Genomic DNA, 24081 nt, shown 5'->3' with positions numbered 1-24081 from the left:
TACTTTGAAAATTCGAAAATATTAATTGCCTGGAGTCCCAAAGAGTAGTTCTCAAACATCTTACTCGACTACAGACTACATGCAAAAGCGAGTTATGCACAGTTAGTTGTTGCAGTGGCTTCCCTATAAAACAAAGAATAGCCAAAAACACTACACAGACCCCTTCCAATCAAAGAGCCTGAGCTTTAAAAGTTAACTTTACTGCCTGATTCTGAAGTTTTCATTTTCTTTGCCAGACAGGTTCAAAAAGAATGTCTGTTTTCATTTCATCAAGCTTAATCCATACATAACATCCTTTCCCACTATTTACTAGACTACAGCTATCAAATGAAGATATGATGTCTGTGTTTGGGTTAGTTGCTTTAAATTCTAATGACCATGATGTAATCACTGTAATCAAGAAAAGCTTGTCTGTCTTTAGATTTAGGTCCTTTGCCATTGGCCTGGCACACTTTTGAGACTTTTCATTAAGCTAACCACAATTTTGCCTGATTTGTAATTATCAGTGAGCCTGCTTTACACAGTCTTGTAGCCCCAAATTAAAGCTTGTTCCATTGGTTTTTGTTGTGGTGGTTGTTGTTCTGACAAAACAATTTACAAATATTTGGATAAGAAAACTTTATCAGCAGTACATTTTTTACTATACTGATGTGTTTGTGCAATTTAGCATTTTTTTTCAAATTATGCGATTTTTTTTTTTACAATCACATCACAAGTAGAGGTTCTCCTCTTCCCTAGTAAATGTTTAGAGAAACTTGGACGTTTAGAAAGAATTAAGTTAAAAAAAAGATGAAAATCATCTTTTGTGTATATTCATGAGTGTATATTGTGAGTGTATATTCATGAGAATATATTTGTGTATATTCATGAGTATATACATGAATGTAAAATGTTCTCAAAATCTTCATTTCTTCGTTTCATAATCATCTTCATAAATAAAATGGAAATCATACACATTTTCCTAGTGTAAGGTTAGTCAACTTTTGTAAAGAAAACCCCATGATGTCCCTCTTCTAGGCACCAACCTTAAGAGTTACAAGATAATTCTTTTGGTTGTTCACTAAAAAGGAAACTTAAGACCCTCTTTCTCTTTTTTCCAGGGAAAAATACTTGCTAATGAATTTGGAAATCAAGGGCCATTAAATGATTTTGGTAAAAATAACTACTCCAGTTGATAAAATTTTGCTACTCAAATCCACTTAAAACTCCTTTCATCAGAGATGCCCTAGAAAACATTTGCATTTAGCTACTTTCCTGACATGTCCATAAACCTACAAAAATCTGAATGTAGATGTCCCTGTATTTATTTTGCACATATGGGATAGATTTTTTCAGTCTTTTAGGTTGCAAGGTGAGTTGACCAAAAGGGGAAGGAGAGAATGATCTAGTTGCTAAGCAACAGATTGGCAAGGACCAGGGATTTTTCAAGGAAGGCCTGATAAGCTTTCAGTAGTGTCCTGGGAATGTGATAGAGAGAGGGAGTATTCTCAAACTCCCTTGTTCCTTTTTTTCCACTTCTTTTAAACTGAAGGCTGTGGGGCTATTCAAATAGGAACGTGAACAGTTGTTGGGGTTTTTTTCACAGTATGTAAATATGACTGTGGAAGACTTTAAACCTTCTGTGATGCCTTTACTCCTTTGCCTCATCAATGGCAGAATTGTAGATGGATGGTCATCACTTAACCCCCACGGGATACCATCCAGCAAGGTTAATTAATTAACCCACATTAATTAATCACTAGGTTGGTTGAAATAAATGGATTGTCATGCACACTCTAGTACAATAACCCTTTGGTAGATGCTGCTTCATTTTCCCCAATTAAAGTAATTCATGAAAGCCAAGAAAAAGAAAGAGACAGCAGCATTAATTCAGCTTATTTAAACTAAGCTCTCTTTAGAACTTATTTCATACTGGTTTTAATAAAGTAGTACTTTAAATGCCTGATGTGAATGTCACCAATAGAATGTCACCAATGCCAATTTCAGAATGGCAATAGTGACTTAGTTCCAGGAATGTAAGGGGAACAACAATTTTCCTAGGTGGGAATGGTGGAAACTGTAATAAAATACAACCCAATATGACAGATATAATAGGGTGTTTAGGTTAATAGGTGTGGTACATGTATATTATAAAAAGTTGTTGTTGAAGCCATGCCTATTAACCTTTAACCCTAGAGCCTTATTTAGCAGTCAACTTGCTTACCAGCAGGATAGCTTTGTGATTTCTTAACTAGGTCTAAGCATAAGTAAGTCCTGACAGTGTGACAGGAAAGAGAAAAAAACAATTTCTCATGTTTCCTAGAACATAGTCTAGGAAACTAAAACTAAAACTAGAATTAAAATTTTTCTAGGAGAATTTTAGTAAACTGAAAAAAATAGGTTTTTAATTTGTATTATGTGATAAGAAAGCAACTATATCTATTTCAACATTATCAAGTTTTAAAATGCAAAATTTTGAAGAACCACGGACCAAGAAATTTAAAGAACCATGCAATTTCAGTGTGTGCTTTTAATTTGTATTAACTTCTAGTAAATGTTCATTGCGTGTTTTTATGTGTATATATATGCATGAAATTGAGGTGTAAATTGATATAAATTGCATTTGTGCTTAGATTTTGTTTTCAATTTAAATGAATAAATTTTTTAATTGACATTTTAGCGATACCCTTGAAAGAAACGGAGCTACTCTCGCACAGCACAAAACCAGGATTCTGATTCTCTAGCCTAAGGAGATGCAGATGATGCACAGATCTCTGTGGCGCCACTGGTTACACTGCTTCATCATATCTTCTCCATCATTCTAGTGATGTCATTTAATGCCCCATATGTTTAATTTAATTTTTATGTGTTTACTCCTCCAGATACTCTTATATCCTTATGGGAATGGATCCCAGAAGCATCAAACACAATGCCTCCTGAATAGTGGCATCTTAAGGGAGTATCTGTGGTCTTGGTTTGACTTAACTCTTATACGCTAAGGGTTTTGTGAGGCTAAGAAAATACTAGTAGAGTATGCGTGTGTTGTTTGCAGGGAAAGGACATCAAACATCACGAGGAAAGGAATGGGGTCAAACAAACACAAGTGAAGAAAGTGGAGCTGTGTTTGAAGAGGGGGAAACTCATAAGGAGATAATGAAAGGCAAAGCAGAAAACATAGATTCAGTGGTCATTGGTGGGGGGGGGACGTGGGTATAGGATTGAAGCATTTATTTATCCTTTGGATGCAGAAGTCACAAATCCAATGCCAAAGAGTACCAGGGAGCTGAAGGCTATGAATGAAGCCAGTCAAGGGGAGACAGCAGTATTGCAGTGTCAAAGTGGAGTACATCATCCACGAAATGGGCACCAATACTCAGCTCTAGCAATCAGTGGCATTCAGGAATTCAGGCACCATACTGCCAGACCTTTAAATCTTTTCAAGAGTAGCCAGACTCTATTATTTTGTAAAATATTCTAATTTTTAAAGATAACCTTTGGGGGTGCCTGGGTGGCTCGGTCGGTTAAGCGCCCGACTTCGGCCCAGGTCATGATCTCACGGTTCGTGGGCTCGAGCCCTGCGTCGGGCTCTGTGCTGACTGCTCAGAGCCTGGAGCCTGTTTCAGATTCTGTGTCTCCCTCTGTCTCTGCCCCTCCCCTGTTCATGCTCTGTCTCTCTCTGTCTCAAAAATAAATAAACGTTAAAAAATTTTTTTTATAAAAATTAAAAAAAATAAATAAAGATAACCTTTATTTAAAAACAACCACAGTGTACAGGTCAAATAAAACATATCTATAAGCTTGATACGATTCATGGACTATCAGTTTGTGACTCCTAGTGTCTATAAAGAAGAGTTGTGGAAATATTTTATCATTTTGTTTTCTAAAATCATAAGGAATGAATTTTTTACTGCCATATAGGAAAGGACACAATATGACATCACATGACACATTTGGACACTCTCATATAGTGATGCTGCTCAAGAGACAACCAGCAATTTCAGCAACCGGTCCAGAGCATTGCTCAAAGTATAGGTGGGTCAGTAGTCCTGGAATATGCTGAGAAAATGGAGCTCCTTTATGCAGCTACTCTTCCACCTACTGGTTGGGAGCAACTGTGGGGAACTAAACTCTGGCTTTTTCCAGTCTAAAACTCAATTTGATGCACAGATATAACTCACAGTCTTTTTGAGTAGTAGTTGCTATCTCAGATGATTCCTGGGCACCTCCCCTCCCAAACCTATACACGGGCTTCATCCACTTGTGCCCAGCAGAATTTTCTCTGTCCATCTGGTTTCTGGGCACTCTGTTTCTAAACTGTTCCTAAACTTCACAGCTGACTATTCTTGTGCATTCTTTGGGACAAAGGAAATCCCCCTGGGAACAGGGGCCACTTGACCTTTGCTAAGTTTTCTCCTCAGTTAAAACAGGTTCTCTTCTCAGGTGTCTACAGTCTCCAGCTGGACCTTGGACCGATGGCCCATTTCGGCCTCTGCCATGGCTCACCACACCCCTCCTAAAAGGCCCAGTGGATCCCACTTCATCAACCACACCCATCTCCTTCCTTCTCAAATTTCCCTGAAGCCAGAGAGAGGAAGTATTCTTTATCATATCTGTTTTCTACAATGAAAGTGCTTTGTTGGCAAGCAGAAGGGGCATCCTATCTATACTAAGGTCCAACTCTAAGTATGGATCCTCCATGGTGAATTTTTGATATCTAAATGTGAGCTAAAGAAGTATGGACAATTCTTTCTCTAATCCCCAGACCTCGTTTCAAGCCTACTACCATCTTGCAAAAACATAGTTAAATATTGTCTAAGCCTCTCTCTCTCTAGAAGTGGGGTGGTTCAGTCAGTTGAGCATCTAACTCTTGATTTCAGCTCAGGTTACGATCCCAAGTTTGTGGGATCGAGCCCTGCGGAGGGCTCTGCACTGGGTGTGGAGCCTGCTTGGGATTCTCTCTTTCTCTTCCCCTCTGTCCCTTTCTCCTGCTCACTCTCTCTCTTAAAAAAAGAAAGAAAAAAAAGAAATGTATCTAATCCACACATCACCCCTCACACCAAGCCCAACCTCCAGAGACAGGGAAATGTGCAAGCAGCATAAGCATGAAAGTCATGCATTTAGAAATGCAAAAGGGGAAATCATACCACAAATTCCAAAAATTTACCTGTGTTACCTAAGTTTTGCAGGGAGCTACAGAAATCAAAATCAAATGAAGCCATATCCCCTTCATCCCAAATTTGCCAAACTCCTTTTGCAAATCCTGTTTCTCCAGTTCCAACTCAAGGCAACTTTTAAACACTCAAGGCTTGTGCATCGCAGGTCTGATATAAATATGCCATGAACTTTTTCTGATAACAGGAACATGGATTCTGAGGCTTTTAGACATATTGAACGACTTATCTTTTTACTCCAACTAATTTCTACTCTCTGACTCTAGAAGGCACTCAAAACACAAAATGATTTAATACAAATGATGTAATGCCATGGATATAGTTTAGGCTTTTCCTTGCCAAAGTTCCATTAAAAAAAAAAAAAGGAGAAGAGAAGAAAGAAAGAAAAAGAAATTATTCTCAGAAGACACTGCACGCGATGAAACCTATTTTTATCTCTCCACCACTCCCCCTTCGCTCAAAACGAAAACCTCCTCTTAAAAGCTTGTCAACAAATGTTTCAGAATGGTACAGTAAAGAATCCTTGTTTTTAATGTGTCACAGTTAATAACAATGCTTGCATTTATTGCCTCCATAAAAAGCAAATATTCTCTGATTATATAAACAAAATCAACATTTGAAACCCCAGTGTTTTTATGTTGTTTCAGGAATATGCCAGCAAATCAGGATTATGTGTTGAAGGATTTAAAGTTAATGTAGCTAATTCATGTCCAGTCACCTACAGTTGTAATTAGGTGGAGAAATTAGTGTATAATCTATACTAACTTAAGGATAGGGATACATCTTCACAGCAGTGTGTGACATTAGTTTTATTTTAAAGGAAAAAAAGAAAACCTACACAATCTGTTTCAATATTCATCCTCCCCCCCCCAAAATTAACAGACTGTTACTGAAATGAAAACTGTGATATTACGAAGAATTGTAACTAATGAATGAGCGTAAAAATAGCAAACAGCAAGGTTTAAGACGTTTGCTGTTCTTATTTTAGAAGATGACTACACAAAGCCAGCCTAAAGAGGAGGATAAGATTTCACATTTTATTGGCGTTTAGGGAAACTTTATACCCTGTCTCTGGAAAATCAGAAAGGGAAGTGGTTATAAGGAATCCACATAATAATGTATGGGAAAGCCAACTAGAATTTACAAGGGAGGGGATTCTGCTGGTGAATCAAAGAGCTGCCAAGTCACATGTTGCACAATTTATTAATCGTGGGCTGCTCCACCAGCCAGCAGTTTCTCCATTTTCTCCTCATTTATGACTCTATTCCCACTAAGCCAGTAAATTATTTTTGGTGCAAAATATGTGTTATGAGTGAAAACACAACACAGAACAAAATGAGAAGAAAGTAAACATTTGGCAGCTTTCAAAAGCAGGTGGAACAGGTCCAGCTTGTACATTGTCTACATTTTGAGATTGCGATTTTGGCCAGGGAATGGCATTTTGTTGTTAAATGCTACACAAGTCTCAGTTTGGTCTTCAAGGAACAGGGACACAGCATCGTTTTGAAGTCCAATTACTGGGGATCCGCTGGCACTAAGAAATGGTATGTGCCCTTGACCTGCTCTAGCTTCCCACTGTGACTGCAAGTAAAAGAGGTTTATAGACAACTACTGACAGAAAAGATTTTTCCAGCAGTTCTCTTGAAAGATTCTCTTTAATCACTAATATGTATTGCCACTATTATCTTCTACCTGTGCGTGAATATCTATATAATCTCTTTCTTTGAGAAAAAAAGAGATCTTTATACTTGGCCAAAATTTTAAGGTAGTGCATGCCTAAATGCATGAGATTTTCTTTTTCTTTCTTTCTTTCTTTCTTTCTTTCTTTCTTTCTTTCTTTCTTTCTTTCTTTCTTTCTCTTTCTTTCTTTCTTTTTCTTTCTTTCTTTCTTTTTCTTTCTTTCCTTCTTCCTTCCTTCCTTCCTTCCTTCCTTCCTTCCTTCCTTCCTTCCTTCCTTCCTTCCTCTTTCTTTCTTTTCTTTCTTTCTTTCTTTCTTTCTTTCTTTCTTTCTTTCTTTCTTTCTTTTATGCACAAAATTTTCTAAACCTGGATAATATCAGACAGAGGTTTGCCTCAGGGCTTCTCACTCTGCATGCTTCTTCACCCTCAGTCCAAAGCGAAGACACTTCCGACTATGGTAATTTGGGCTAAGAGGATGGAAAAGAGGAAAATCCTAAGAATTTTGTAAGCCTGTTCTTCTAAATGAAATGCAATGGCTCAAAGAAACAGTATGTCCCTTCCAAACGATATCAGATGCCTTTTCCCCAGACCAGCCTGTGTGCCACTGAGCTTCACAGCCTCAATTAATCTCACTGAAAGAGGACGAAAGAAAAAGGTATGTCCATCTATCCCTACATTTCCCAGAAAAACAGTATTTTTTAAACATTCTGAATGATCACTGTCTGCCTAAACAAATAATACAGAGTTTGAGCAGGCAGAGCCACCAAGCAGCACAGAGCCTCACAGGTGTTTGCTAATTTTCGGTGCATCCCCTCTTCTCTGTTGCGCTCTTTGTAGCAAGTATTCGCAGATGTTCCCAGGACTCCTCCCACTCTCCAAAGAGGAGGAGTTTGATACACCTTCTCAAATCCCTTCTATATCCCTCCTCTATCTTTATCCACCTTCTCTGTCCTCGTGGCCCCTGTGGACTCCTGCCAACTTGCCACAGTGACTGTCCTCCTCTTCGCCTTAGCTCTCATCCCTTCCTCCTCGAGGACTCTGCCTCACCACTTCTCTTGTGCTTCTTCACTATCTCTACTCCTGTGGACCACTGCCTTTTATTTACAAATGTAATCAAACCATCCTTACACACAATACCTCTATTTACCCACTTCCCAATCTCTCCAAAAGTTGCTAATATTCGCAGAATCTTTGACTTCCAGAATATTACAGCAAGAAAGAAACTTGCAAATCTTTAATCTAATTAAATGATGTTGCAAATAAAGGGAAAATCCCATGCCTTTGTTAGTCTTTCCTCTATGCCCACAATTTTAAGAAATCCATTCAAAGGTAAGGAATGACTCATATTTATTTTTTCTTAGTCTTTATCTTTTCTGGCTTTGCTATTTTTGGTAATTGTTTCTTCTCAGAGAATTATTTTCTCCCAGTTACCCAGAACCCTACATTTATTCCAACATATAGTCATCTGGGATCATCCCAGATCCACACAGCTATCACTAGCCTTCCCATCAGATTTTTACCCCCAATTCTTAGAACCATCCATGATTCCCTCTTTTCATTTTTACTTTAAAAATAATAAGAAATTGGGGCACCTGGGTGGTTCAGTCTTGTAAGTGTCCGACTCTGATTTCAGCTCAGGTCATGATCTTGCAGTTCATGGGATCAAGCCCTGCATCAGGCTCTGTGCTGAAACTGTGGAGCCTGCTTGGGATCCTCTCTCTCTCTCTCTCTCTCTCTCTCTCTCTGTCCCTTCCCTGCTCATGCTCTCTCTCTCAAAATAAATAAACTTTAATAAAATAGTAAAAAGAAATTGCATCCACATTCTCTCTTTTCTATTGCCCTTTATGGTTCTTACTTTTTCTTTATGAGCCCTTATAATAAGCTCCTAAACAGGATCCTCACATTCTCTATCCTCCCCAGTAAAATTGCATGTTGGTCACTCTACCCTTAAAACCATTCTTAAGCTTAAAGCTCCAACCCCAAATGCAGTTGCCAGCTAAATAAACTACAACACCTAGCACTCAAAGCCATTCTGAATCTGGTCCCAATTTTTATTTCAAGCTCATCATTCACTAGTGCTTTTTGAACCTTAAATTATAGTCAAATTGAGGGACTGGATGCTCTATAAATTTATTCCATGATTCACACCTGTATACCATGCCACTCTCTGTTACATTCATTTCCAGTTTCCTATACTTCTTTCCTTCACCACCATTTCTATTAACTAAAAGACTCATGCAAGGTAAACCTCAAGGAACATCTCACTCATGTAGCCCATCCTGATCATTCAAAGAGAATAGAGCTTTCTCTCTTTGGGAAATCACAGCACCACACATTCCATTTGATGCCACCTAGGATATTCTGTCTTATCTTTGAAACACCTGGGTCCTTATATCATTCCTTGCCTGAGAGTATAACTGAGAGGCTTGAAGTTGTTTGATTTTGTTCCTTCCAGAAATCTTTGCACATTGTCTTGTGTTTAGATAATCAGCTATCAGCTATAAGTTTAGGTCTTGTCTTACAGATTTTAGAAAACTCAACATCATTTAGACTAAACACTCTACCCACACCCCAACTTGATCCCTCACTAAAATTTCTCTTTACAGAAAAGCCCTAGACTGGGCTAAGGGTCCACCAGTGATTTGGTAATCCAGTCCAAAAAGCTCAAAGTCTTCTTAAATTTCTCATCTTTCAGCATAATTCCCACCAATCATTCACACGGGTAAATAAGTCTTATTGATGTGCTATTCAAACTCCTTATTAATCTCTCACTCTTTTCCATCAACACTCCTCCATCTTAGATCAATTCCTCAATATTTCTTACTTTGACCATTGCCATAGTCTGGAAACCATATCTGACTTCTCCTTGTGACCTGCCTTCCACACTGCAACTAGGGTGATTTCTCTCAATAAGACAACTGATCATTTTAACCTTCTTTAAATCTTTCCAGGCTCCCTATAACTTAGAGGTGTGTCCAAACTCTTTGTACGGCTTGCAAAGTCTTTCACAATTTGTCCTCTGCCTTCCTTTCCAGACTCATTTTATGCTACAAGTTTACATAAATCATGCAAACATAGAAAAATTTTATAATACCACTCTCCCTTGCTTAAGTAAATTCTATTTATTCTTCAAGACCCAACTTGATCTTCCTTCTGGTACACAACATAAAGGTATATAGCATATCTTTTGTCTGTCAAATCACATAGTAACTGTAAATTTACTTATCTATTTTCACCAGAAACAGAGAATCTCTCCAGAATGGAACATTGTAAAATTTTAGTTCATATTCATAGAGTTTAACAAAATACCTCGAATATATCTGTAGAATTTTTTAAAATGTATAAATTAATTACAAACACACAGTAATTCACCTCTGATTTATATCAAACTACATGTACTTATAGTAGCCTTTTCATAAGTTCAAAAACAAAGAAAACTAAATAAGGTTTTGTTTAGACATGCATATTTAAGTTAAAAGTAAAAAAATAAACAAGAATACAATAAAACAAATTTTAAAATAATTGTTTATTCTGGTGGGAAGGTGAGGAAAGACAGGATAGTGGAACACAGAAGTAGATACAAAATACTGTTAACCTACTTCTTTGACTGGACAGTAAATTCACTGTTGCTCATTCTATGTTGATTAATTATGTTTTTAAAAATGTGGCCATTCATGTACCAACAATAATAAAGTGTCATGAACCAAAGGATGCACTTAATCTAATTTAAGGGGGTGTTTGGAAACCACATTGGGCATCAGATTTCTTTGGCTACTAATTAACAAAAACTGCAATAGTTATTTTATTACTTACATCATAAAAATCAAATGTTTATTAAAAAGTGATGTTTTTATAAGAGGATGTACCTTTTGAGAGAGAGAGAGAGAGAGAGAGAGAGAGAGAGAGAGAGAGTGCAAGCAAGGGAGAGAGGCAGAGGGAGTGAGGGAGGGAGGGAGGGAGAAAGAGAGAGACAGAGAGAAAGAGAGAGGGAAAGAGACATCTTAAGCAGGCTCCACACTTAGCAAAGAGCCCAACACAAAGCTCAATCCCACGACCTGGAATTGCGACCTGAGCCGAATCAAGAATCAGGCACTCAACCAACTGAGCCACCCAGGTGTCCCTCACTATACTCTTTTTGATCTATTGTGCCATTGGGAAAAATATGAAAATATGACAGAACAGATAGGACTCTACAAATGTGAACGTGCAGACAAATATATCTACACTAATGTTCAGATTTGTTGTGGAAATTTACTTACAAAATGGATCTCTTCTCTGAGGAAAATTAACTACAATAAAAATAATACTCACAATTGAGTGTTCTCTTGAATACACTAATTAGATTAATTCAGTCTGTCATCAAGCATTTATTGAGGAACGGCTATATTCCAGAATACAACAGATACTGGGGGCACAAAAATAAATACAACAGGATTTCTGACAACAAAGAGCACACACAAACCAAAGCTTCCTCTTATGTCACATTTGTATCTTGGAAAATAGGCCTAGCAGCAAGTTGATAGAGTGCAATTCATAGAAACGATTTCTCCTCTGTCCAATTCAAGTGAAATTCTGAAAATTTTGTGAAAGGTTTCTTTATATAAATTTAACAGAATGAACTGTTTATGGTACCTTAATTCCCACTATACACGAGTGCTTTTTTTATTTCTCTAACAAATTCTCTAACAAAAATCTCTAACAAGATGAATGTGACATTTTAAAAGTATCATTAGAGGCTGGTTTCTCGGAAAATTAATATTAAATGCAGTAATAGTTATCAAATCTTCATATTATACTTTTAAAGCCTTATTATTCAGTAATTTATAAAGGGAGTTTTATATAATTTTATTTAAAATGGAATAATAACTTTGGCCCATTTCATAGTGACTTTGGAAACACTGTTTAAAATAATGTGAATCAAATTATAAATTCTGACTTCTTGCCTTTGGAATTTTATAGTAATTATTTATAGACCTTTTTGATATATACACAGTATCTACCCACTTATTGGTGATATCATACATAAGAAACAAAAGTGATACAAAACTTCATTCAAATGAGAATGGAATAAGATATATGTACATCAGAAGACCACAAATGTGAAAAAGTATAAATAAAACTCACTACAGACTTTATACAGAGTAACATTACCTGTGAGTAACAGGCATGGGGGAAATGTTATAAGTTGTGTGTAGTATTGTGAATAGCATACATGAGTTAAAGGTTCAGCTCAACACTGTTTTATGGTAAGTAAAGAAAGTGAAGGATACAGTGACAAAGTAGAAAGGTGAGATTAAGGTAAATGATAAATCGTCTGATTCTTTTTACTTTTATTTTACTGTTATTTAACATGTATTTCACAATTACCATATGATTCACAGGTGATATGCTTGGAGGGGGAATCCATACTTGAAGAAAAGTATTTGTACAACACTCTTAGAAGTGGCATGTGTAGTCTAAGTCATCTAAGTCATCAAAACTTCATAAAAGGAAAAGAAAAAGAAAAAGAGGGAAGAAAGGAATGATAGTTTTGTCGTAGGGATAAGCCTATGAGATTTCAGTGATTTATCATAATGGAAAGGCAGTAAGTAAAGAGAGAAAAATGAGAGCTTTAGCAGAAAGTACTTAGCATAAAACTTCAAAGAGACTTTCCATAATGTCTGTGATCCTAGTTATAAAGAAAAAAGAAAAGAAAATATCCATCTACTTAAATCTAAAACAAATGGTCATTTATATGGCATAAGTACCCTTGGTCCAGACAGGAGGGTCAAACCTGAGAAAAGAAAGAAGGTAACAATTCCTTCTTTGGAACACAAAGAAAACTCAATTTCATGGCTACACTTTCTAATGTTAGGAATGGAAAATCTGAGCTTCCTTATTCTAAATTCTCTGCATTCTCAGTTTTGAGAACTAAATAAGCCAAATCTAAACACATCTTTATGATTTACATGGATACATTTGTTTCTATTCTCAATCATAATCTATCACTAAATCTTAAGACATCGGGAGGTAAGAGAGAATAGTTTTGTTTTTTCTCAATATCTTGATGGGTTTATAGCCACAAAAAATGACATCTGATGATTTATAAGGAGTTGAATATTATTTTAAATGTGAACTGGTAATTTCATGAATTGTTATTGCACTTTATTTTTTCAAAACATGTATCAACTCATTTGATCATCTTGGCAGTGTGGTGACATACTTTGTCATGTTACAAATAAAAACACAATGACAAAAACTTTAAACAGCTGACCTAAGAACTCAAACATGTCAAAGATAGATGTGCGAAGGAAGCCAGGCTCCATATGACCCAAGAGTACATTCTGAAAAGACAAAAAAAACTCCTCCTATGACAATCAGGAGGAATTCAGATGACCATTCAGACTCTCAACACTATTTTAGGAGACCTGTCTTGGGAGGTCACCTGTACCTTCACCTTGTGAGTCAGTGTCATGTAACATTCAGGTGTACCTCTTAGTATTTGTGTTCTCCCTCATACCAGCATCAGATGATCACACAACTATGAAAATTACACAAATAGTACACGTTGACTATGGAAAGATGAAAGGCAGAACAGATTGAGTCATGATTCCTAAAATATACCTTGAAATCCCTCAACATAAGCAATGTGATATAATGTATACCACATTATATGTATAGTATGCATGTACATATTTTATACATATACATATAAGTAATAATACATATTACTTAAGTTAAGGCAACACCCAAGTGCCCACCAAGAAAGCATATTTGCAAAGTGGTCAACTGACATGCGAATCAAGAATACCAAGTTTTAACGCAGAAAGATACAGCATAATTTGAGAATGGGCCACACTTGAGAGATGGCTACCTATTCCTACTAAAATTTCTGCCTTTGATCAATAGCCAACATTTTGTTAATTAGGTTACTGGATATCCAAAATGGGTTTTTATTGGTGAAACTAGTGACATATCTTGTTAATTTGAGTGATGAAATGAGCATTCATTAGCAAAATTAGAGGTAATCGAGATATATGGATTGCCTAAAGTAATTTACAACTTTGCTACTGAAAGCAGGTCCAGTGTCCAACAGCATAAACATCACGTGGGAGCTTATCATAAATGTAAAAAATCTCAGGCTCCACTCCCACTGGCTATATCAGAATGTGCATTTTTTTTTTAGTTTTTTTTTTCAACGTTTATTTATTTTTGGGACAGAGAGAGACAGAGCATGAACGGGGGAGGGGCAGAGAGAGAGGGAGACACAGAATCGGAAACAGGCTCCAGGCCCTGAGCCATCAGCCCAGAGCCCGACGCGGGGCTCGAACTCACGGACCGCGAGATCGTGACCTGGCTGAAGTCGGACGCTTAACCGACTGCGCCACCCAGGCGCCCCCAGAATGTGCATTTTAACATCATCCCCAAGTGATTCACAGATACTAGTTTAAAAGGATTCCTAGGCAGGTTAAAAATGAACTCTAGCAAGACCTGTAACTTATACCCTAAGGATACTGCCTTGGGCTCAACCCTAGAATGACTCTTCAATCATAACTTGGCCTCTGTTGACCAAAAGAATAATATAAAGCTGCTCTGGAATTCCGTGCCTGCTTAAGTAAATCTTTTATTCACAGTGCTAAACAGGGTAGATAATAGGACAAAGAGCTTTGATTCATCAAATCTACAGATGAGGTAACTATACATCCAGGACAGACTTACTTTATGCCTACTGTCTCAGTATAATTACATCTAACACTTGAACAACAAGAGCTTGAACTGTACTGGGTTCACTCATACATGGATTCTTTTAATAAATATAGTAGAATGCTATAAATATATTTTCTTTACTTGGGATTTTCTTAATAACATTTTCTTTTCTCTAGATTAGATTATTGAAAGAATATAGTATATAATACACTTAATATGCAAAATGTGTTTTAATTGACTATTTAGGTTATTGGTAATGCTTCCAGTCAATACTAGGTTATTAGTAGTTAAGTTTTCTGAGAGAGTCAAAGTTATATGTGGATTTTTAACTGTGCCCTTAACCCTGCGTTGTTCAAGAGTCAAGTATACTAATAATGACCCATTTCACTTTCAAAAGTTTCTGAGTTTACATTATAAATTATGTGATCAATCTAATTATCAAGTCATATGAATTTTCACTTTTGGGCTTGCTTATTAATAGTAGTCTCCCACATTGATAGTTTTTACGGGGATAAGATAAGAGATTCAGAGCTTTTCCTTTTGGACCTCTAGCATTTACGATGTCTTAAGATTATCAGTTTATTCTGCCATCCCTACAGTTCATCCTATCTGAAAGAATTACCAACTATGATGAAGGAGGTCTCGGTGGATTGAGAATTACAAAAGAAATCAAATGTACTTTCAAACTTATAGTCTGCTACCCATAACTCTGTAAGTCAGCTCTTCTACAAAACGTTTTATAATTTTAACAATAAGATGGGCTGGAAGATGCTCCAGTTCTAAAATAAACATATTGATGTGGAAGTAAATCAAGATTAAAATTTAAAATGTCTTAATCCAGGGGCGACTGGGCGGCTCAGTCTGTTGAGCGTCCAACTTCAGCTCAAGTCATGATCTCGCAGTTCATGAGTTTGAGCTCTGTGTCGGGCTCTGTGCTGACAGTTCAGAGCCTGCTTCAGATTCTGGGTCTCCCTCTGTCTCTGCCCCTCCCTCCTCTGCTCACTCTCTGTCTGTCCGTCTGTCTGTCTCTCTCTTTCTCAAAAATAAACATTAAAAATATAAAAAATAAATAAAATGTCTGAATCCAAAAACTTAGTCCAAAAAAAAATATCTAAAATGTTTATTATTTATCCAGCCACATCTTTGCTAGCATTAATACAACCACTAAAATCATATGCATTTTAGCCAGTATTAAATCTTAATCAATGTTTTGAATCCCTATCATAATATCTTACAATTAATAGGTAAATTGATGAAATTTTCAGGCTTTTTAAGTTCAAAAATCGAAGCACATCATCTAAACCAAACCACATTTGTAACAATGCAATTCTAGGCCATCATTCTAAGTTTTTGTTTTCTGAAAGTAAATAAAATGGTTTGGAGCTCTCATTTAAATAGATTCTAGATCTGTGGTACAGTTTTGGCAAAGATAAGTTTTCTTGGTACATCAATGTTACCATAATGGTTAAGGAACTTACGAACATAGCATTTGTGGTAGTCAGTTTACAATTGAGAATCGAAAGATGCATTTTGAGGATCATAAATAAAACTAAATACCCTCTTATTCAAGAGAAGGAATATCCAAAACCTGACCAATTGTACAAGGATCCCAATTAACGAAGACATTTCTTTCTAGCATGCAGGCCAGTATGTGATTATGTACAATTGTGGAAGATCTCTGTGGACTTACTATCTTAGACAATTCCCTTTTTTTTTTTTTTAATTTTTTTTTTCAACGTTTATTTATTTTTGGGACAGAGAGAGACAGAGCGTGAGTTCAGGAAGGGCAGAGAGAGAGGGAGACACAGAATCGGAAACAGGCTCCAGGCTCTGAGCCATCAGCCCAGAGCCCAACGCGGGGCTCGAACTCACGGACCGCGAGATCGTGACCTGGCTGACGTCAGACGCTTAACTGACTGCGCCACCCAGGCGCCCCGACAATTCCCTTTTAATCTCAGCGACTTTCAACTATTCTTACATCAAACGTGGCAAATTAACTTGAACGTTAAGAAATAACAATAAATGCATTTATCAGACAGATTTACCAGGAACAAAATGGCAAATTGATTGAAATACTGTATTGATTGGTCATAGAATTTTGTCAAAAAGATCGTTTTTGAGAGTACTGATAAATCAGGAGGAAAAGCTCACAACGCACTCAGTTACAATGTTGCAACTGAATGAAATGCAAATAACCATTAATTTTTCATTCCAACTCATGTCATACTCCTCTCTCAATGGTTCTATATTAGTTTCTATTGGAAATTTATAAAGCACTGCTTTCAGAATTTGACAGAATACAGATAATTGTTTATAACTGATGAAAAATGGCCATTCAACACCACAAAACAAATCCATCCAGACAACTTAGCAGTCACACCAAAATATAGAAAGATAGGAGTATGTACAAAGAACTGAAACATATAATCACTTAAACTAAATTTTTTGCCTTATCAGCAATTAATGCAATTTAAGAGTTAAAGAAATCAATGAGTTAAATTCTCAACATTCCCATCATAACTGACATGTCAAATGTGTTGAAGACTAAGTTGCTAGAGATGTCTTTCAAATTTCAAATCTGTGAATATAAATTATTTTACCCTTGAACTTAGCAAAAGGAAACTAATGGACATCAATAACCTATATTTATTACCTACTATAAATTGGATACCCTATAGAAAGCACTAAATCAGAAGTTAGGAGATATCATAGGAGTTTCACTTCTACTCAACTACTCTTGTTTTATTCCTAACCACTGAGAGCATAGGATCTAACTAGGTTCATATCTTAATTGAGCCACTTACTGGTCATGTGACCTTGGGCAAGTTACCCTCCTTCTGCCTCAGATTGATCATTTGTTATATGGGCATGAATATAATAGTTTTTCTTTGAATAGTAAGTGTGTTCATTCATACAAAAAGATTTAAAACAATGCCTGGCATAGAGAGTATTTAATAAATATTATCAGTACTCTGTAATGTACTTGGTTTCACAAAAATTTAAGACGAGTGTTTCATAACAAGTATAGACTAAGTTTCTCCTTCCCCCTACATGCTCACTTGAGTAGATCTGATTTCAAGGCAGTCATCTTCAAACCTTTTATCTTACTCAGTACTGCATAGCTGAGGCAATCATAAGATAATCTTATTTAAACATATTTAAACTGTATTTTCAAACAGGATATGTATCTACAAGGAAATACCAAGGGAATATGTGATGTCACAAAATAGTGTGACACATCCATATACAAATATAATCATATAAAAATTGAGGGGCTATAAAAAAGCAAATAATTAAACAATTAAACAGAACTATGAAGTAGAAAACAGAGGTCACTACATTTTAAAGTAAAGCATAACAGAGATACTTCAATAGAATAATTTGAGAATCAGTACTCAAAACAATAAAGAAATGTGCCTTTTTTAACATTTATATCTCCGTGATTTGTGTAAGTAAACTTAGACCATGGATTCTACTACTGACGTGGCTGTTGACCTGATTTAAGTCAACTCTGGCACTAGAGACTGAGAAATTCCAGCTGTCATTCTTGACAAACTGCTTCTTTTGTTGAAAGGTTCTTCTCCAAGGTTGTCTTTATGATAGCTGAGACATAACAATTTTATTATAACCAAAGACTCAAGTTCACAGGTTTTTGTAAAACCATCTTAAAGTTGCATGCATCAGTTTTATCTTTGTAAAAAAAAAAATACTACGAACACTATGTACTTAAGAAAGCTCACAGTGGTTTTACCCAAAAGGAAAACATTGCTTTTGTCACCACACTGAAAACAAAAATACCTTTTAAAAACCTTGAAACAAAAAGTCATCCATCAAATACTCTTACTTATATAGAAACTAGTCATAGTTGTCTGGCAATGTGAATGTTTGAACTAACACACATGAGATTTTCTCATATCATAATAACAAGAATTTTGTACAAAATATAGTCATACTAAAACAAACAAAGACCTTAAAAGAAAGGGAAATCCTGGTTTCCAGAATTATGGAGATAGATCAAACTAGAAGTGGTAAGCAGAAGTGAGAGCTCAGGGGAGTTTAGACCCACCTGTGGGTTCAAGAGTCTGATGACTGGAATTCTACTGCTGGTATGGATACAGGAGATGAGAAACATGGTAAGCACAACATCTTTAATAGAGCCTGAAAATCTACTTCCTCCTTGAAAAAGGAACACAGTCCGTCACTGACGCAGATCTAGGGACCAAAATAAAATAAGACGAAAAGAGGAGAGAAATCAAAATTTCAGGAAGGGATCAAGCATGAGAATGCAAACCGAATTTATACTATTTTGCCTTTATTGTTCTTGTATAGTTTTCATTTTGTAAAACACAAATCCTTTGGGGGCGCCTGGGTGGCTCAGTTGGTTAAGCATCTGACTCTTGATTTCGGCTCAGGTCGTGATCTCAGGGTCATGACATGGAGCCGCACCTTGAGCCACATCTCATGCTGGGCATGGAGCCTGCTTAAGATTCTCTCACTCCCTTTCTACCCATCCCCTGTTTACACTCACTCTCTCAAATAAATAAATAAATAAATAAATAAATAAACAAACAAACAAATAAATAAATAAAATAACAAATCTTTTTTACCTCAAATTCTTAAATTTATTTTTTTTCTAAAATTGTAACTAAAAATTAACTGAATTTTATATTTTATTTAACATTTTACTCCTCATCACTATATTTCCCAACAGAACTATTTGGTAAGAACAAAATTAAACTCAGAAGGAAGAAGTGGTATGCAATGATGAAGAAATAAAATATTAAAATGCTAGTAAATCTAAATAAGTATTTGCCAGTAATAAGTAATAGTAGTGCCTAATTTGGATAGTTTAAATATAAGATATAAGACACAGAAAGATGTAAATAAACAACTTTTTAATTCCCATGGCTGCCTTCAAGTAGAACTTGAACCAAAGCTTACTGGTGAGCTTGCTCCTTACTTGTACGCTCAACATATATATAACAAAATCACCCAAAAACCCGAGCAACTATGACCATACTTCATTACAGCAATTATGAATGAAATGGAAGATAATATGGATAAATACTAAACCACTGAGTAGCAGAGGCTCTAGAATACATATATTTAATTTAAAAGGCAGAAGAGTTCTGTGTGGCTCAAAAAGAACACTAAAGTCAAGTTAATTTGTAATTTTCTACAAGGTTATTGAAATGATGCAGAACAAAGGTTTTCAGTATGATGATCATTTGCATCATTTCGCTAACACAAGAGAAAAAAAACCTCTATATAAACCTACTTGACATTTATATACATATACATATATATATATACATATATACATATACATATATATATTTGAGACAATTTGTTTTGATCACCCTTGTAAACTTAGAGCAGATGTCTATGATTTGCCTATATTTACACATGAATATTTGTTGAATGAAAGAACGTAAATATTTGCCATATTTTTAAAATAAATAATAAATAAATGTAAGGAAACTAATACACTTGACAAAAATAATAGAAAAAAAATAGGATAGAGGAAAGTAGAGTTAAGGCATTCTTGAGTTCTTTTATTATTCCAGTGAAGGACTCAAATGCCCCTAGGGGCACCTGGATGGTCCAATCTGATGAGCATCAGACTCTTGATTTCAGCTCAGGTCTTGGTCCCAGGGTGATATGATCAAGCCCCAGCAGCAGGGAGCCTGCTGGAGAGTCTCCCTCTCTCCCTCTGTCCCTCTCCAACTCATGTGCACTCTCTCTCTCTAAAATTAAAAAAAAAAATTATAATGCCATCTAAACTCAGGCTTTTTTAGTCAAATACGAATATTTAGTTCCCATAAAACTAAAGAAATAAAAGGTAGGGAAACATGATGAGGGGCAGAAAAATAGAAACTGCAAAATAAAAAAGTTGAAATTATTACAAATATCTGAGAAATTATAAGAAGCAAAAAAGCCACTTATCTATTAAAAGACATGTAATTTCATCCTATATAATACAAGAGAAAATCCATGTATATCCTGTTGACAAGAATTTTGCAAAAATGAATAGCAAACACTCATAAATAAACTAGGACAAGGAAATAAAATAGAAACTACAAAATGGAAAGGAAAAACTAAAGTGTTACTTCTTGCACAAATATGATTTTCTGCATAATATATGGATAAGCATCTATAGAAAAATTATTATACCTAAAAAGAAAGTTCAGCAAGCTTTCTGAATTAAAGGTTAACATGTAAAAATCAACTGTACTTCTTTTTTTTTAATTTCTTTAAGTTTATTTTTTGAGATAGAGACAGTGCAAGTGGGGGAGGTGCAAAGAGAGAGGGAAAGAGAGAATCCCAAGTAGGCTCCTGCTGCCAGCACACAGCCTGATGTGGGGCTTGAACCCATGAAACTGGGAGATCATGACCTGTGCCAAAACCAAGAGTCAGATACTTAACCACCTGACCCACCCAGGCGCTCCTCAACTACACTTCTGTATAGTAGCAACAAATAAACAGAAAAAGATACTTTAAAAATGTGTAAGGTCCCCCCCTGAAAAACTTAATCTGAGATTTCTCCATTAAAATATAGTAAAAGCAAGAATAAAAATATTATTTAAATAACTGAAAAGTTATACCATTTTCTTTGATGGAACAATTCAGAGACTCAGTATGTTGAAGATATCAATTCTACCCAAAATAATCTACAATTCCAGTGAATTTCAATTATAATCACAGAAAGGTGTGTGTGTATGTGTGTGTGTGTGTGTGTGAGAGATCAACATAACAAGCTTATTCTTAAATTCATATGGAAGGGTAAAGGGCAAAAATAATCAAGAAAAGTTTAAAGAAGTAAAAGAAGAGTGACTTGCTCTACTAGATAACACTGTAAAGCTAAAATAAAATTTAAAACCCTGGTAATAATTCATGTTTTATATAAATCAGTCAGAACAGAGAATACAGAAAGATACTTTTGCATACATAAGAACATACCGAATCACAGAGGGTAGCATTATTATAAATGAACAAGGTAATACTAGGATAGATAAGTAAGTAATGGTGGAGAAATTTGTTAGCCATAGAGAAAAAAGTTAGATTCCCACTGTATACCATCCATAAAAGTAAACTCCAGATGATCTAAATACAAATCTAAATATGAAAAACAGAACAATAAAATTTTTAAGAAAATATACGAGGATATATTTATGACCTCAATATCAGAAGCATTTCTTTAAAGCCATAAACACTAAAATCCATAAAGAAATATTTTGAAAGTTATGAAATCTAACATGTAGTAGGTACCTTCTCTGTACTGCTGTACTAGGAACCTGTGAAGTAGTATTATTGTTATTCCCATTATACAAATGAGGCTCAGAGAGGTTAAGCAGCCCAAGGTCTTAGGACTTACATGCAACCAAGACTTGATCCAAAGTCCATGTTCTTCATTATCATTTTATTTTGCATATTTGATTCAATTAAAATGAAAATCTTCAGTACACCACAAACCCAAGTTAAACATAAGCCAGAAACTGAAAGACAACTGTCAACCTCTAGCCCATAAGTGATTACTATTGAAAAGATACTAACAACTCCCAAAATTAATTAAGGGCAATGCTTCTGTAAAGATAGGTAAAACAGTAACCACAGATATCAGATTAAAGCTACAGTAATACACTGGACTGGTAAAAATTTTAAAGTATGCCAAACCAAGTATTTGAATATGTGAAGAGACAATTTCATAGGCTGCTGATACCCCTCCCCTGCTCATGCTCTGTCTCTCAAATGTAAATAAACATTTTAAAAAATTAAAAAGGGGCGCCTGGATGGCTCAGTTGGTTGAACTTCTGACTTCGACTCAGGTCATGATCTCAAGGTCTGTGAGTTCGAGCCCCACGTCAGGCTCTGTGCTGACAGCTCAGAGCCTGGAGCCTGCTTCGGATTCTGTGTCTCCCTCTCCCTCTAACCCTCCCCTGTTCATGCTCTTTGTCTCAAAAATAAACATTAAAAAAATTAAAAACAAAAAAAGAATTACTGGCAATTGTTCAATACAAACTCAGAAAGTTTAGTGTTTCTCAAATTGTCCCTGGACCACTAGCACCAGAATTACCTGGGTAGACTGTCAGAAATGCTTATTCTTGGACATAACACCACACATTTTGAATAGAAATCTCTAAAGAACTTGGGGTAATCTTCCTATTTAACGTGTTTTCCAAATGAGTTTTTATTTTAAAAAATGAATTTAAGAACAACTGATATGTAATTAGTATCTAATTAGTAACTAATCTGTAATTAGTATTTGAAAAACAAAATGACATTCACTACATTAAACCAAAGTCTTGAAAGCAAAGTAAAGACACATACATAATGTATGTTAGGAGGACAGAGATTTTTCAACTTAAGAAACTTTTTTTTTTTTTTGAGAGAGAGAGAGAGAGAGAGAGAGATTGAGAATCTTTTTTTTTTTTAATTTTTTTTTTCCAACGTTTATTTTTTTTGTTTTTGGGACAGAGAGAGACAGAGCATGAACGGGGGAGGGGCAGAGAGAGAGGGAGACACAGAATCGGAAACAGGCTCCAGGCTCTGAGCCATCAGCCCAGAGCCCGACGCGGGGCTCGAACTCACGGACCGCGAGATCATGACCTGGCTGAAGTCGGACGCTTAACCAACTGCGCCACCCAGGCGCCCCCAACTTAAGAAACTTCTAATTTATTAAAGTGCTGTTGCTTCCACCTGAGTAATGGAAGTACATAGCAATAAATGCTATGTATAAAAATATGCATTTTTTCAAAAGTAAAATTCTTTTGATTTGCAATTATTAGACCATTACCCGAGGACTCTATAAGATTGTTTTGTAATCATGAAGAGTGTCTTCTATAACCACTTTTGTAATAATACAACATAATTATTTTTATAGTATGTATCCTCATATAATATAAATGTTAGGGTCACAGACTTCAGAGAGAAAAAAAAAGAATAAGTCAATTAGTAATTAAGGTCTAGGCCATTTTACCATTATTAATTGGTAAGAGCATGAAAATAATAAAAGATAAAACTACAGGTTTCATCTGATCCCCTAACTTTGAGCAATGTTACAACAATATACTTTTTTTATATTTATTGCAGCATTATTTACAATAGCCAAGATAAGGAAGCAACCTAAGTGTCCACTATTAGATGAATGGATAAAGAAGATGTGGTACATTTTATACATTATGCTAACTGAAATACTTAGAGAAAAACAGAGAAATTCCATAGGATTTACTCATATGTAGAATCTAAAAAAAAACAAAAACAAAAAAAAGGGACAAACAAAAAAATAGAAACAGACCCATAAATACAGAGGACAAACTGGTGGTCATGAAAGGGGAGAAATGATGCTTTACTTATTATTTACATTACCATATTTTATGTTTTCCATTTAACAAACAGTGGAAATGCATTAATAAGCACAGTACCTTCAAATATGGGCAGGAAATAGAAACTGGGGAGTTACTTTTATTAAAAGAAAAATTCTCATGGAACATTTCCTAACCTCATTATAAGAAGAGTGCATCAATAAAACATGGGAAATATGGAAGGAAATATATGAAAATAAAAC

At 35.6% G+C, this 24081-nt stretch overlaps 1 long non-coding RNA gene across 1 annotated transcript in view; it reads right to left on the bottom strand.

Annotated features, from left to right (window-relative positions):
• The window catches only part of LOC123383897, a 98020-nt gene that overhangs the window by 1312 nt on the left and 72627 nt on the right, over positions 1 to 24081 (bottom strand). The window contains exon 4 of the long non-coding RNA XR_006594258.1: positions 18583 to 18728. This is a non-coding gene — a long non-coding RNA (uncharacterized LOC123383897). The remainder of the gene's footprint in view (positions 1 to 18582; positions 18729 to 24081) is intronic.

This window comes from Felis catus, chromosome A2 (genome assembly GCF_018350175.1).
Source record: "Felis catus isolate Fca126 chromosome A2, F.catus_Fca126_mat1.0, whole genome shotgun sequence".
NCBI lineage: Eukaryota > Metazoa > Chordata > Mammalia > Carnivora > Felidae > Felis > Felis catus.
The sequence above is the reverse complement of the archived record's forward strand: the minus strand, read 5'-3'. Positions and strand labels throughout refer to the sequence as shown.